Source organism: Haliotis asinina, chromosome 8 (assembly GCF_037392515.1).
Source record: "Haliotis asinina isolate JCU_RB_2024 chromosome 8, JCU_Hal_asi_v2, whole genome shotgun sequence".
NCBI lineage: Eukaryota > Metazoa > Mollusca > Gastropoda > Lepetellida > Haliotidae > Haliotis > Haliotis asinina.
The window spans coordinates 38,015,686-38,027,777 of NC_090287.1; the positions used below are offsets into that span (position 1 = coordinate 38,015,686).

The following is a 12,092-nucleotide window of genomic DNA, read 5'->3' on the forward strand; positions in this document are numbered from 1 at the left end:
CACACACACACACACACACACACACACACACACTCTCTCTCTCTCTCTCTCTCTCTCTCTCTGTAGCTAACCATCCATCCATCTATCCATCCACCCATCTATCCATCTCCACATTTAAGAATCTGCATCGAAACGTCGCGTAACCTGAATAAAGAAGTTGTTCATCTTATAAGTGTTCCCGTATCTCACAAATATTTAAGTAAAGAAATGCACGCTCGGTAATCACAGGGACAATAACATGAGCTTCAGGCACGGATATTACTGAAGTGTGTTGAGATGAGTCCCAGCTAAACCTCAGGGCGTTTCCTATGAGCGGCACATTCTACTTGAGGTGGTCGTTACATAAGCAGTCGGATTATACAGAAGTGACGAGGGTGTACTCCAGGTTTCCCAACATTTGGTAAACAAAGGGACTGAAGGATTAAGAACTGTGGGACAGACTCACTTTCATTTCAGGGGGGACAGGCTCGACAGGTGACTTAAAATTTAACTTTACAGTAGATGCGGTGATATTAATAGCTCCTCACTCCAAATGAATTTTATGGGGCGATGTGGCTAATCTGTGCATTGTGAGTATCCACTTGATAGGAGCTATGAGATGATGAGATTAACTAGTCTATGCATTAGCGATGTGTTGGTCAGTAAGGTTATTAGATGATTACACAATGCCACTTTAGAGAGTGGTCAAATGCAACATATATCGTATTTGGGATTTCACACTCTTAGTAAAGTACAAATTCTAGTATTGTTTTGGTTGAGTCCCATACGGGATTCGAACCCGCACCTTCAGAGTCAGGCCCGCTCAGCCACCGCGACTTCCATGAAAAATGGAAGTCGGACAATGGTAGTCAAGACTGCGTACTTTGTGTACCCCTCTGATAAGTGTAAATTGGCACGGCTCCGACGGCCGAAAGCTATGACTACACAGTGCCATTTTAGAGATTGGTCAAATGCAACAAACGTCATATTTGAGATTTCACTTTCTCAGTAAAGTACAATTTCTAGTACTTGTTTGGTTGAGTCCCATCCGGGATTCGAAAGTGCTTGTGAGATTTTTAAGCAACGCCACCAAGCCTCTGCTATTGCAATCCCGGTCCAAACTGAAGAACGTAAGGACACTGGGAAAACCAACAGTCTTCATAACTGAAGATTTAACCAAAACACGATCCACTACAGCTCGTGACGCACGTCATGTGCTTAATGACCGCAAGTTTGAATCCTCCTGGGTCACAGTAGGGGTCATCTTGATACAGCTCAAAGATGGCAGGGTGAAGAGGGTCTCAAACCCTACTCAGTACAAGTAAGCTTACGGTTCCACACAACTTCCGACAACTATTAGTCTCAGTGAGTGAGTGACTTTAGTTTTACGCCGCAACCAGCAATATTCCATCTATATGGCGGCGGTTTGTAAATAATCGAGTCTGGACCAGACAATCCAGTGACCAGCAATATGAGCATCGATCTGCGGAATTGGGAACCGATGACATGAGTCAACCAAGTCAGCGAGCCTGACCACCCGATCTCGTTAGTCGCCTCTGACGACAAGCATAGTCGCCTTTTATGGCAAACATGGCTTATTCTACCCCGGGACCTTCACGGGTCTATTAGTCTCAGCCAATAAAAGATCGTAAAATCATAAATAGACGTTCATTGACTCAAGAGATTTCATGCTACTATGCATAGTTAACCCGTATGTATTGCGTTGCTTCAGCATGCATCGTGGTGTCTTAATGCATGCAACGCTGACATAATCTATGCGCAGTACACCAATAATCATGTGTGTGAAAACTGGTCATGTTTTGTCTTCAACGCAACAAATCTAACATCGGCGCTTATGCGGAGTCAAGATGCTTTGCATTATTTCCACGTGCAATTACCAGTGTTTTCACTCACGAATCACTATTTTTTCATACAGTATATGAGTGGTTTCAGCTATGGCTTGTTTATTCTGTGCTGAAAATGTGCCCACGTGCAGTGAACGTTTGTTGTTTTTCCCTCCCGACCGGTGTCATGGTGTTATGTGTTACGCCAGTACAACAGCTTAACGGCCTCCCTGAGTTAGTCAAGACGCATTCATGTTTTTCACGTGCTGCATTCGGTATCCAAATTGTGTCTTGAGATATCAGTGTTTACGCCCACTGACAAAGTGTTACCATATTTTAGTGTCCTGTGCGTCTGCGACACGTGTGGTTTATGTCATGAATGTTTCTTCATGCGTGTCGTGATTTTAATACATATAAATTTCACCCAAATGTCATGATATGGAACGGCCCATAACCTGACTTGAGCTATCAGCGCAACACAGTCAACGTCCTGTCTACTCATTGAAGATGAGTCTCATCTATTCCACGTGCGATACCAAAACTGTTATGAGCTATTAGTGTTTAGGTTCGATATAAAAATGGCTCTTGCAGCTAAATGTCTTACAATACACAAGCAACGTAGACATGTGCATTACATGTTCTGAAGACTTCAATGAAGTGACGTGATGCTGTGAATATATTATGTTCGACCTCGCATATGTCATGATTACACGATGCCATTTAGAAAGTGGTCAAATGCAACATATGTCATATTTGGGATTTCACTTTCTTAGTAAAGTACAAATTCTAGTACTTTTTCCGGTTGAGTCCCATCCGGGTTCGAACCCGCACCCTCAGAGTCAGGCACCTAATCGCCAGCACACAAAGTCAGCCGCCTAGCCCGCTCAGCCACCGCGACTTACTAAGAAAGTGAAATCCCAAATATGACATATGTTGCATTTGACCACTTTCTAAATGGCATCGTGTAATCATAGCTTTCGGCCGTGGGAGACGTGCCAATTTACACTCATCAGAGGGGTACACAAAGTACGCAGTCTAGACTACCAGTTGTCCGACTTTCATTTTGGAAGTCGCGGTGGCTGAGCGGGCTAGGCGGCTGACTTTGTGTGCTGGCGATTAGGTGCCTGACTCTGAGGGTGCGGGCTCGAATCCCGGATGGGACTCAACCGAAAAGTACTAGAATTTGTACTTTACTAAGAAAGTGAAATCCCAAATATGACATATCTCGCATATGTCGATTTATAACCTGACCAAAACACATCTAAGATTGTTTCAAGTTTTCTTGCAGCATTATTGCAGTACTGTGTATTGTTCAACGTTGTTCATGGAACCATTAGTTTGTTTAATGCAAGTTGAGTATCTCAGATTTTTTGCTATCGGTTGTTGATAGATGGAGGTTCAAAAGAGTAACGGTCAGTTCTGGTAACTAAGTGCCTATGATGAGCTGCTTGTTATGACAGATAGTCTGTGAATGTACTCACGTATATGCATGTGTGTGTATGTGTGTATATGCATGCGCATTTATATATGTGTATTCATGCACATATGTGTATGTGTACTCTTGCATGTGCATGTGAATGTGTTTGTGTATGTATACGTGTAAGTGTATGTATACATGTGTGTGTGTGTGTGTGTGTGTGTGTGTGTGTGTGTGTGTGTGTGTGTGTGTGTGTGTATGGGGGTATATGGGTACATGTGTATGTATGTGTATGCTTGCATATGCATATGTGTGTGTGTATGTGTGTGTATATCTATATTAGTTTGTATGCGCAGGCAGCATGTGGAACACAGGTGCAACTTACGTTGAGTAAATGCTATGAAACTTCCCTATGATTCATTTTGTATTGCGTATTCACTCCTGACATAATTCATAAAGAGTAACTGTATAAATGTATAAATATCTTGCTAATATGTACTTGTGACATATGGCTGTCTCTCTTGAATAGTGTTTGTCAGGTTCAGTCCGTCCAACATATTCGCATTACATAACAGACGCTCCTGCATCCTGAGCAGCACGCACAGCCGAGATTACGACTGATCACCAGGTAGGTTCAGTAAACAGATGATGTTCTATGTTGTTTTGTTTTCCATTGTTGCCATTCCTGTAACAGATGAAAGATTCCATCCGTAACATGATTTTATTTCTCGTTCATTCCTGTTTTCTTACCTATGTCAGATTATGTACTTGGACTTCTGTCAGAGAGACCCATTGTTTGCGTCATCTACTCATTAGCATACAGATATGTTTGCCTTTTTCTTTTAACATATCAATAGCTTTACATACACACTTATACTGCATTTCAGTTGTATGTTGGAAATTAGATCAGTTCAACTTTCTCAAAAGAGAACCCACCCAAGTTATTATGATTAAATTATTCGATGATGATTGATATTGTGCAGTATATAGACAAGTGGTGGGTTCCTTTGTTTATTATATGTTTTGTTTTGTTTTGTTTTAAAACAAATCTGCCAACAAGCTTTAAAATAATGCATATTCTTTACTACTCCTTTGCCTTAAACAATGTCAAAGTCTCCTTCGTGGTGTCTCTTATTCTCTTGATCTGCGGTGTTATTCATCCTAACCCAGGTCCAACTAATAATAATGAACTAAACATAATTCATTTACATGTGTGTAGCCTTTAAAGATAAAACTGACATACTTGAGGCAGAGTTCCAATCCTACGACGTCACATGTCTTACTGAAACATAGTCACATGATCGTATAAGTAGTACGGATATTTTAATTCCGGGTGTCCATTCACCTCTCAGAACTAATAGGCAGAGCAGGGGCGGGGTGTCGCGGTATATGTAAAAAGTAAAATGGGTGCCGAATATATGGAAAATTTAACTATAACCGGATTTGAGGCTATATGGATAAAAATAAGATGTAGAAAACGGAACTACCTAATAGGAACGTTCTATCACGCAGACCAAACAAAACCTTATTGGGATTTAATCGAAGACTCTACCAATAACGCTACTAATCTTAATATGGACACAATTGTGGTTGGTGATTTTAATATTGATCTTTCTTACAGACACAAATTATAAAATCAATCAATTACAGCAACTAATTGGACTAACACTACTCAACTGAACCTACAGGGATTATACCCAGTTGTAGGACATTAGTTGATCTTATCTTCGTTTCAAGTGTTAGCGCTGTACTAAAATCGGGTGTTTTAGATCCTGTATGTAGCGATCATTGCCCTGTATATGTCATTATTAATGAGTCGATTGCTAAATCGATGAATTACAAGAGAAAAATATATAATTTATGCGATAGTTTTATTCCAAATAAAGTCGTTAAGATAAGGTCACGTCATGCCCCCTGAATGAGTAGTGAAGTACGCAATCGCTACAATAAATCGAAAAAAGGCTTAACTCGATCTTTATATCGAGTAGAAATAAAGTTATATATAAGAAAGGCAAAGAGGGAGTGCATGAATAAAATTGAACAAATAAATAATGAACACGGTACAAAAACATGGTGGCGCCTAGTTAAGAATTATATAAAAAGTAAACATATCACCAATATTAACACTTTTCCTTCGATAATCCATAACGATAAACTATATGGTGATAGTGATGAAACAGATTTTCAAAGATGTATTTAATCATTTTGGGGAAAATGAAATACTTACAATTGTTAGGTCACAAACTTACAATCTGGTTTTATGCCAGGTGATTAAACAGTAAATCAATTAACGTACCTGTATGACTTTATAGATGGTGCAGTGGATAGCGGTACGGAAATTAGAGCTGTATTTTGTGACGTGGGTATGGCTTTTGACAAAGCCTGGCATAAAGGTATTATACATAAGACATTATGGTATCGAGGTTAACTTGTTCAAATGGTTTGAGAGCTATCTAGACAAGAGAGTTCAACGAGTTGTTATAAATGGTTATACGTCTAATCAAAGATCACTCTTAGCTGGCGTTCCCCAAGGCTCTGCCCTAGGACCCCTGCTGTTTATAGTTGATGTCAATGACTTTGTCAAAGGAATTAAGCGCAATATCCGCTTCGTCGCAGATGACACCTCACTATATGCCATAATAGATAGTCCTGACGAAAGTGCTCTATGTATTAATAGTGATCTTCGTAATATTTCTGATTGGCCTGACAAATGGCAAGTTACACTTGACCCTAATAAAACAGATTCTATATAATTCTCTCGTAAAGTGCGACCCAACCCATAATTTAGCAATGAAGGATAGTAACATTAAGGATGTTAATTGCCATAAACATCTGGGACTCACTTTACAGCACGATTGCTCCTGGACTGACCATAATAACTGTATCGCTAAAAAGGCTGTACCCATGGTAAACTGTTTTAGAGGTTTTAAATGTCCCCTCTCACTGAAAACAATGTACAGACAATTCATTGTGCCTATTTTCGACTTATTCTTGTCATATCTGGGACAACTGCACCAAACAGCAAGTATTAACACTTGAAAAACGTAATCTTAATGCACTTAGAACTATTTGTGGTGCCGTTCGCGGTACGAGAACATTTATGGTGACACAAATTTCCAACCACTATGATACTTTCAAAAACTAACATTTTTCTGTAAAATGATTAATAATTTAACTCCAAAATATTTCTGTAATCTCGTCCCTCCCAGTGTATCTGACGCTGCAAACTACAGTTTCTGAGACCGCTTGAAGCTCCAGACTATCGATAGTAAAAGTGCAATTTATGCTAAGTCATTTCTCCAAGATACTGTAATATTGTTGAATTCTTTATCTAGCGATCATAGAGAATCGGCTACTTTGGGTAGTTTTGAGAAACAAATTAATGTATCAAAAAATAATAGTCAAAACTACTTTAATTTAATTTAAAACTCTGGATCAAGATTCTGTTACATTATCCATTCACGGCTCAGGCTCGGTTGCAGAGATTTAAAGGTGCCGGCTCACGAAGTCGACCTTTGGATTTTTTATTAGGCTCATCACGTCGGGTCGCTTTGAAGTCTGGATATTATTTTAGCACATGACTAATTTCTTGTGTCTTATTACAAGGCTGGTGGTTGATGGAAGTGAACACATTGCACACGGAAGCCGACCGTGTCTAAACATGATCAAAGCAACCAAAATTATGACTACATTTAACGTCATGGGAATATATAATGAGAAGAAACATGATAGTGAACATTCGATTTCGAAATGGCCAGCTTGAACACAAGTTTATTCCGACATGTCGTGGTTATGTTTGTGTCGCTAGATTCAAATATAGACTCAACAAAAGGAAACGAGAATGGATTTCCTGGAAATGCACAGAGAAGGATTGCAATGCAACAGCATCAACCGTGAATGACATTGTCACCATGGTGAACGATAACCACGTCATCCAAACGTCCAAATGGATATTGAGGTATTTATTTCTTGAGGTCATGTATATTCTTGATCATAATCAGTAAGAAAACATGGCATGTAAGATGTCCAAGATAACTATGCACCTCTACACATTAACATAATATATACAGTAGAATCTCTCTAAACCGGCACTCATTGGGACTGAAGAAATAATCCGGTTTAGACAGTGTGCTGGATTGTAGAGCTTATGATAAATGTACAAGCCATGGATGGGCTTTAGATTTTATGCCAGCGCTGACAACTTGCCGTATTGGACAGATGCCGGTTTTGACAGCTTCCACTGTATATACATTTACATATGTAACGGATGACATGTCTGTTTGTTTTTAGGTGAAGGAATCCTTGGAAAAGCTGAAGATGAAGGCACCATCGACCCTCACCCCGATGCCGTCCCTTTACGAGGAAGGCCTTATTGAGATGGGAGATGGCGAGTGGAATGACGAAACCAAGGCTCCGATTTCTTCCATGCCAACTTACCCGAGTGCACGGAACCTCCTCTACCGAGTCATACGTGCAGTTGTACCTCCTCTGCCCCTTCGACGACAGGACTTGGTCATCCCGGACAGCTGCAAGACCACATGTTTTCTAATCATTGATGATGGCGACGACCTGAGAACCCTTTGATTTGCCACTGATGATAACTTGTGTTATCTTTGCGAGGCCGACACCATCAATGGAGATGGAACGTTCTATGTCACACCAACAATATTCCATCAGCTCTATACCATCCATGCCTTGGTTGACGGGAATGTTGAAGCTGTTGTCCAACCCAGCTGCCACCAGAGGTCTTCAATTGAATCCACAAAAAATACAGGTACATTAATCTTTTGTATCCACATGATGATTATCAAAGTCATAAATAATAAGATTATGTATAAAATTTTGACTGTTACACATTCCCTTGTATAACTTTTCGTGTATTTGTATGTCACACATCCCATGATATTTGTTACAGATGGACTTTGAAACCGCCTCAAGGAACGCCGCCGCTGTCGTCTTCCCGCGAGCCAAGTGGAGGGGCTGCTTCTTTCATTATACTCGGTGTATCTGGAGAACTCAGCATGATCATCTTCACAAAGCCTACCATGATGACGAGGAGATCCGTAATTTTGTCAGGAGATGTGCTGTCTTGCCTTTGGTGCCTGTTCAAGAGGGATATACATTGCTTGTTTCGTTTCGTTATGTTTTAGCTATAATTCAATAATATGAATAACTAATAATATCAGCTATTCTAAATGATATACATTTCATCGATGCCGTCATATTTGCCAAATCATTCATTATAACAATTTATTTTAAGGCTGTGGACCTATGGATGAACACAATTGAAGACATGTCTGAAGATCAATGCTGCCAAGACCTAGCGGACTACATCACCAACTTTTGGGTAGAAGGGGACCTCCACATATCACAGTGGAACCACCATGAGGATGAGGGTCCACGAACAAATAACCACCTTGAAGGTTGGCATTCCCGTCTTAAACGAACCATCGGCAAGAATCAACCCAACGTATTTGAAATCATCACGTTCCTCTCCAGGGAGAAAGCCAACACGGAACACAAGTTGACACAATATCCTGAAGGACAAAGACAACCAATCAAAAAGAAGAACTACAGAGACCTGGAACGTCGACTTCGAGATCTGAGACACCATCTCCAAAATCGAACATTGAGTGTTAGGCAATTTGCTGATTCAGCGTGTCACCTTTTACATCTTTCATAAGCCTTAATATTTTTTGTATTGCATTTATTTTGTAAATGCATTTTGTACAGTTATGTATCTTATGTTATGTCTTGTATTTTAATGTATATATATTCTGTGAAATGAGATTGAAATACAACACAGTCTTTCACACATGTATGGCCGAATGCTCCTTTTCACAATATGTGCAATACATTGTATGAGCTTTTAACGATTTTGTTGTAAGAGCATGTGACACTGAATAAAATATTCTTCTTCTTCTTCTTCTTCTTCTTCTTCTTCTTCTTCATATATGTAGCTTGTTTTCATTCGCATAATCTGGATTAAAGTCCGTACGTAAAGCCAGGATGTAGACCTTTTCTCTTCCCTCATCCGTGATGATTTGGCCGAAGGGCGACGTCCAGAGCCCTAACCAATTTTAATGCACATAAAATATCAACGATATTTATCTTCAAATCCGTCTTGTTCTTGTGGCTACTCTTACGAAGACCCAAATCACTATTTCTTTTCATGCATTAATTACAATGGCATAAGATATTAAGACTTCTATACCAACGGATATGACATCAAATCAGTATTACACGGCCACTCTAATGGATCTGCTAAAGATAATCTTAAACTATTAGATCCATTCTTTCATTTTATTCTCAGGCGGATTTGTGTTAGTAAAAACGAAATTGCACTTCCGACACTAATGATTCTAATGTTGTAGGTGGCTGTGTTAACAACTTTTGATTGTTATATTTTCAGAAAGTTATTGTTTATTGTTTGTTATTAGCATGCTTTCCTCCTCATGACTGTTATATCTAAGTTATTTGTATTTCTGAGCGGTATTCACATAAGCAATATAAACTGCTTGTTTACCGATCCGATTCCTCTTTTTTAAATAAATATGTTTAAACCATCTCTGACAATGCATCATCATTCAAAAATAATCACACCACAACAGTCCCAGTAAACTCCAGCATTTCGTCTTCCCTAAACTCTAAACTTCAAGCAATTATAGACAAGGTTTTCACCTCCATGCTTGGTCTTGATGTACTGGATACCAGCTTGAGCTTTTGACATGAGTGCACAGTACCAAAGAGAAGTATATATATATGTCAGGGGGTGGTGAACAAATTTCAGTTTGACACTAACTAGGCAGCGCAAGATACACCCCCACGAAGAGATGACCCATACTAATCCCTCTATTGTTCTACACCTGGCTGACTTTGTAGAAATGATGGGAAACCGAGGGCACCCCCTGACGAGAACATGTGAAATCAGGCTGTCAGAGACAACAATGGACAGACGAAAAGATAACAATGGATAGACAAAAGGTCCGTGGTGTCATCACATGGATGCCGCATGTGAAACAAGCAAGATTTCTATGACGATATGTGACTTGGGAAATGGCCTTGAAGGCATAATTTATAAAAGTTCATCAGGGCAGATCGTAATTAATTCATTGGGGGTGCGCACCCCTGAAAACCCCGTTGGTTTTTAGTTACTAGCTCTCTCCCGTCCATCAGGTTGACTGTTCCACCAACGCACATTAGCAGTTTGGTGCAGACACATTGGAACATCACATTCTACACGCTTAAGTATTAGTACTGTAAATACAGTGAATAAAACATTGTAATATCAGATTTGCCTTCTTTATATGACAGAGGACACATCCAACACAAATTAATGTGTTTGTGTTGTTGCAAGAAATTAGCCTCATAAAGTTATCAAAACTGTGGTTAACAAGTGTACACGAAGGAAGGTATTCTTGCCTGATATGTCCATATCTCTCATATATTAGCAGAACATGGAATTCGTCATCGACCGAATGTAAACCAACAATAAAAACCAATCCCACCAGCTGATGTTTTTATATCTAACCCAATTTTACATTACGATGACTTACATACTATGAAATGTCATTCGTGACACAAAGTCTTGACGTTACCTATATCTCTAAGATACATTGCCTATATCTCTAAGATACATTGCCTATATCTCTAAGATACATTACCTATATCTCTAAGATACATTACCTATATCTCTAAGATACATTACCTGTATCTCTAAGATACGTTACCTATATCTCTAAGATACCTGTATCTCTAAGATACATTACCTGTATCTCTAAGATACATTACCTATATCTCTAAGATACATTGCCTGTATCTCTAAGATACATTACCTGTATCTCTAAGATACATTACCTATATCTCTAAGATACCTATATCTCTAAGATACATTACCAATATCTCTAAGATACATTACCTGTATCTCTAAGATACATTACCTATATCTCTAAGATACATTACCTGTATCTCTAAGATACATTACCTATATCTCTAAGATACATTACCTGTATCTCTAAGATACATTACCTATATCTCTAAGATACGTTACCTATATCTCTAAGATACATTACCTATATCTCTAAGATACATTGCCTATATCTCTAAGATACATTACCTATATCTCTAAGATACATTACCTATATCTCTAAGATACATTACCTGTATCTCTAAGATACATTACCTATATCTCTAAGATACATTACCTGTATCTCTAAGATACATTACCTATATCTCTAAGATACATTACCTGTATCTCTAAGATACATTACCTATATCTCTAAGATACATTACCTGTATCTCTAAGATACATTACCTATATCTCTAAGATACATTACCTGTATCTCTAAGATACATTACCTATATCTCTAAGATACATTACCTGTATCTCTAAGATACATTACCTATATCTCTAAGATACATTACCTATATCTCTAAGATACATTACCTATATCTCTAAGATACATTACCTATATCTCTAAGATACATTACCTGTATCTCTAAGATACATTACCTATATCTCTAAGATACATTACCTGTATCTCTAAGATACATTACCTATATCTCTAAGATACATTACCTGTATCTCTAAGATACATTACCTATATCTCTAAGATACGTTACCTATATCTCTAAGATACATTACCTATATCTCTAAGATACATTGCCTATATCTCTAAGATACATTACCTATATCTCTAAGATACATTACCTATATCTCTAAGATACATTACCTGTATCTCTAAGATACATTACCTATATCTCTAAGATACATTACCTGTATCTCTAAGATACATTACCTATATCTCTAAGATACATTGCCTATATCTCTAAGATACGTTACCTATATCTCT

At 38.6% G+C, this 12,092-nt stretch overlaps 1 protein-coding gene across 1 annotated transcript in view; it reads left to right on the forward strand.

Annotated features, from left to right (window-relative positions):
* Nucleotides 1-3,746: 3,746 nt before the first annotated feature.
* Nucleotides 3,747-12,092, forward strand: part of LOC137293430 (arginase-1-like) — a 28,321-nt gene continuing 19,975 nt past the window's right edge. The window contains exon 1 of the mRNA XM_067823962.1: nucleotides 3,747-3,868. The gene's annotated coding sequence lies outside the window, so the exon portion shown is untranslated. The remainder of the gene's footprint in view (nucleotides 3,869-12,092) is intronic.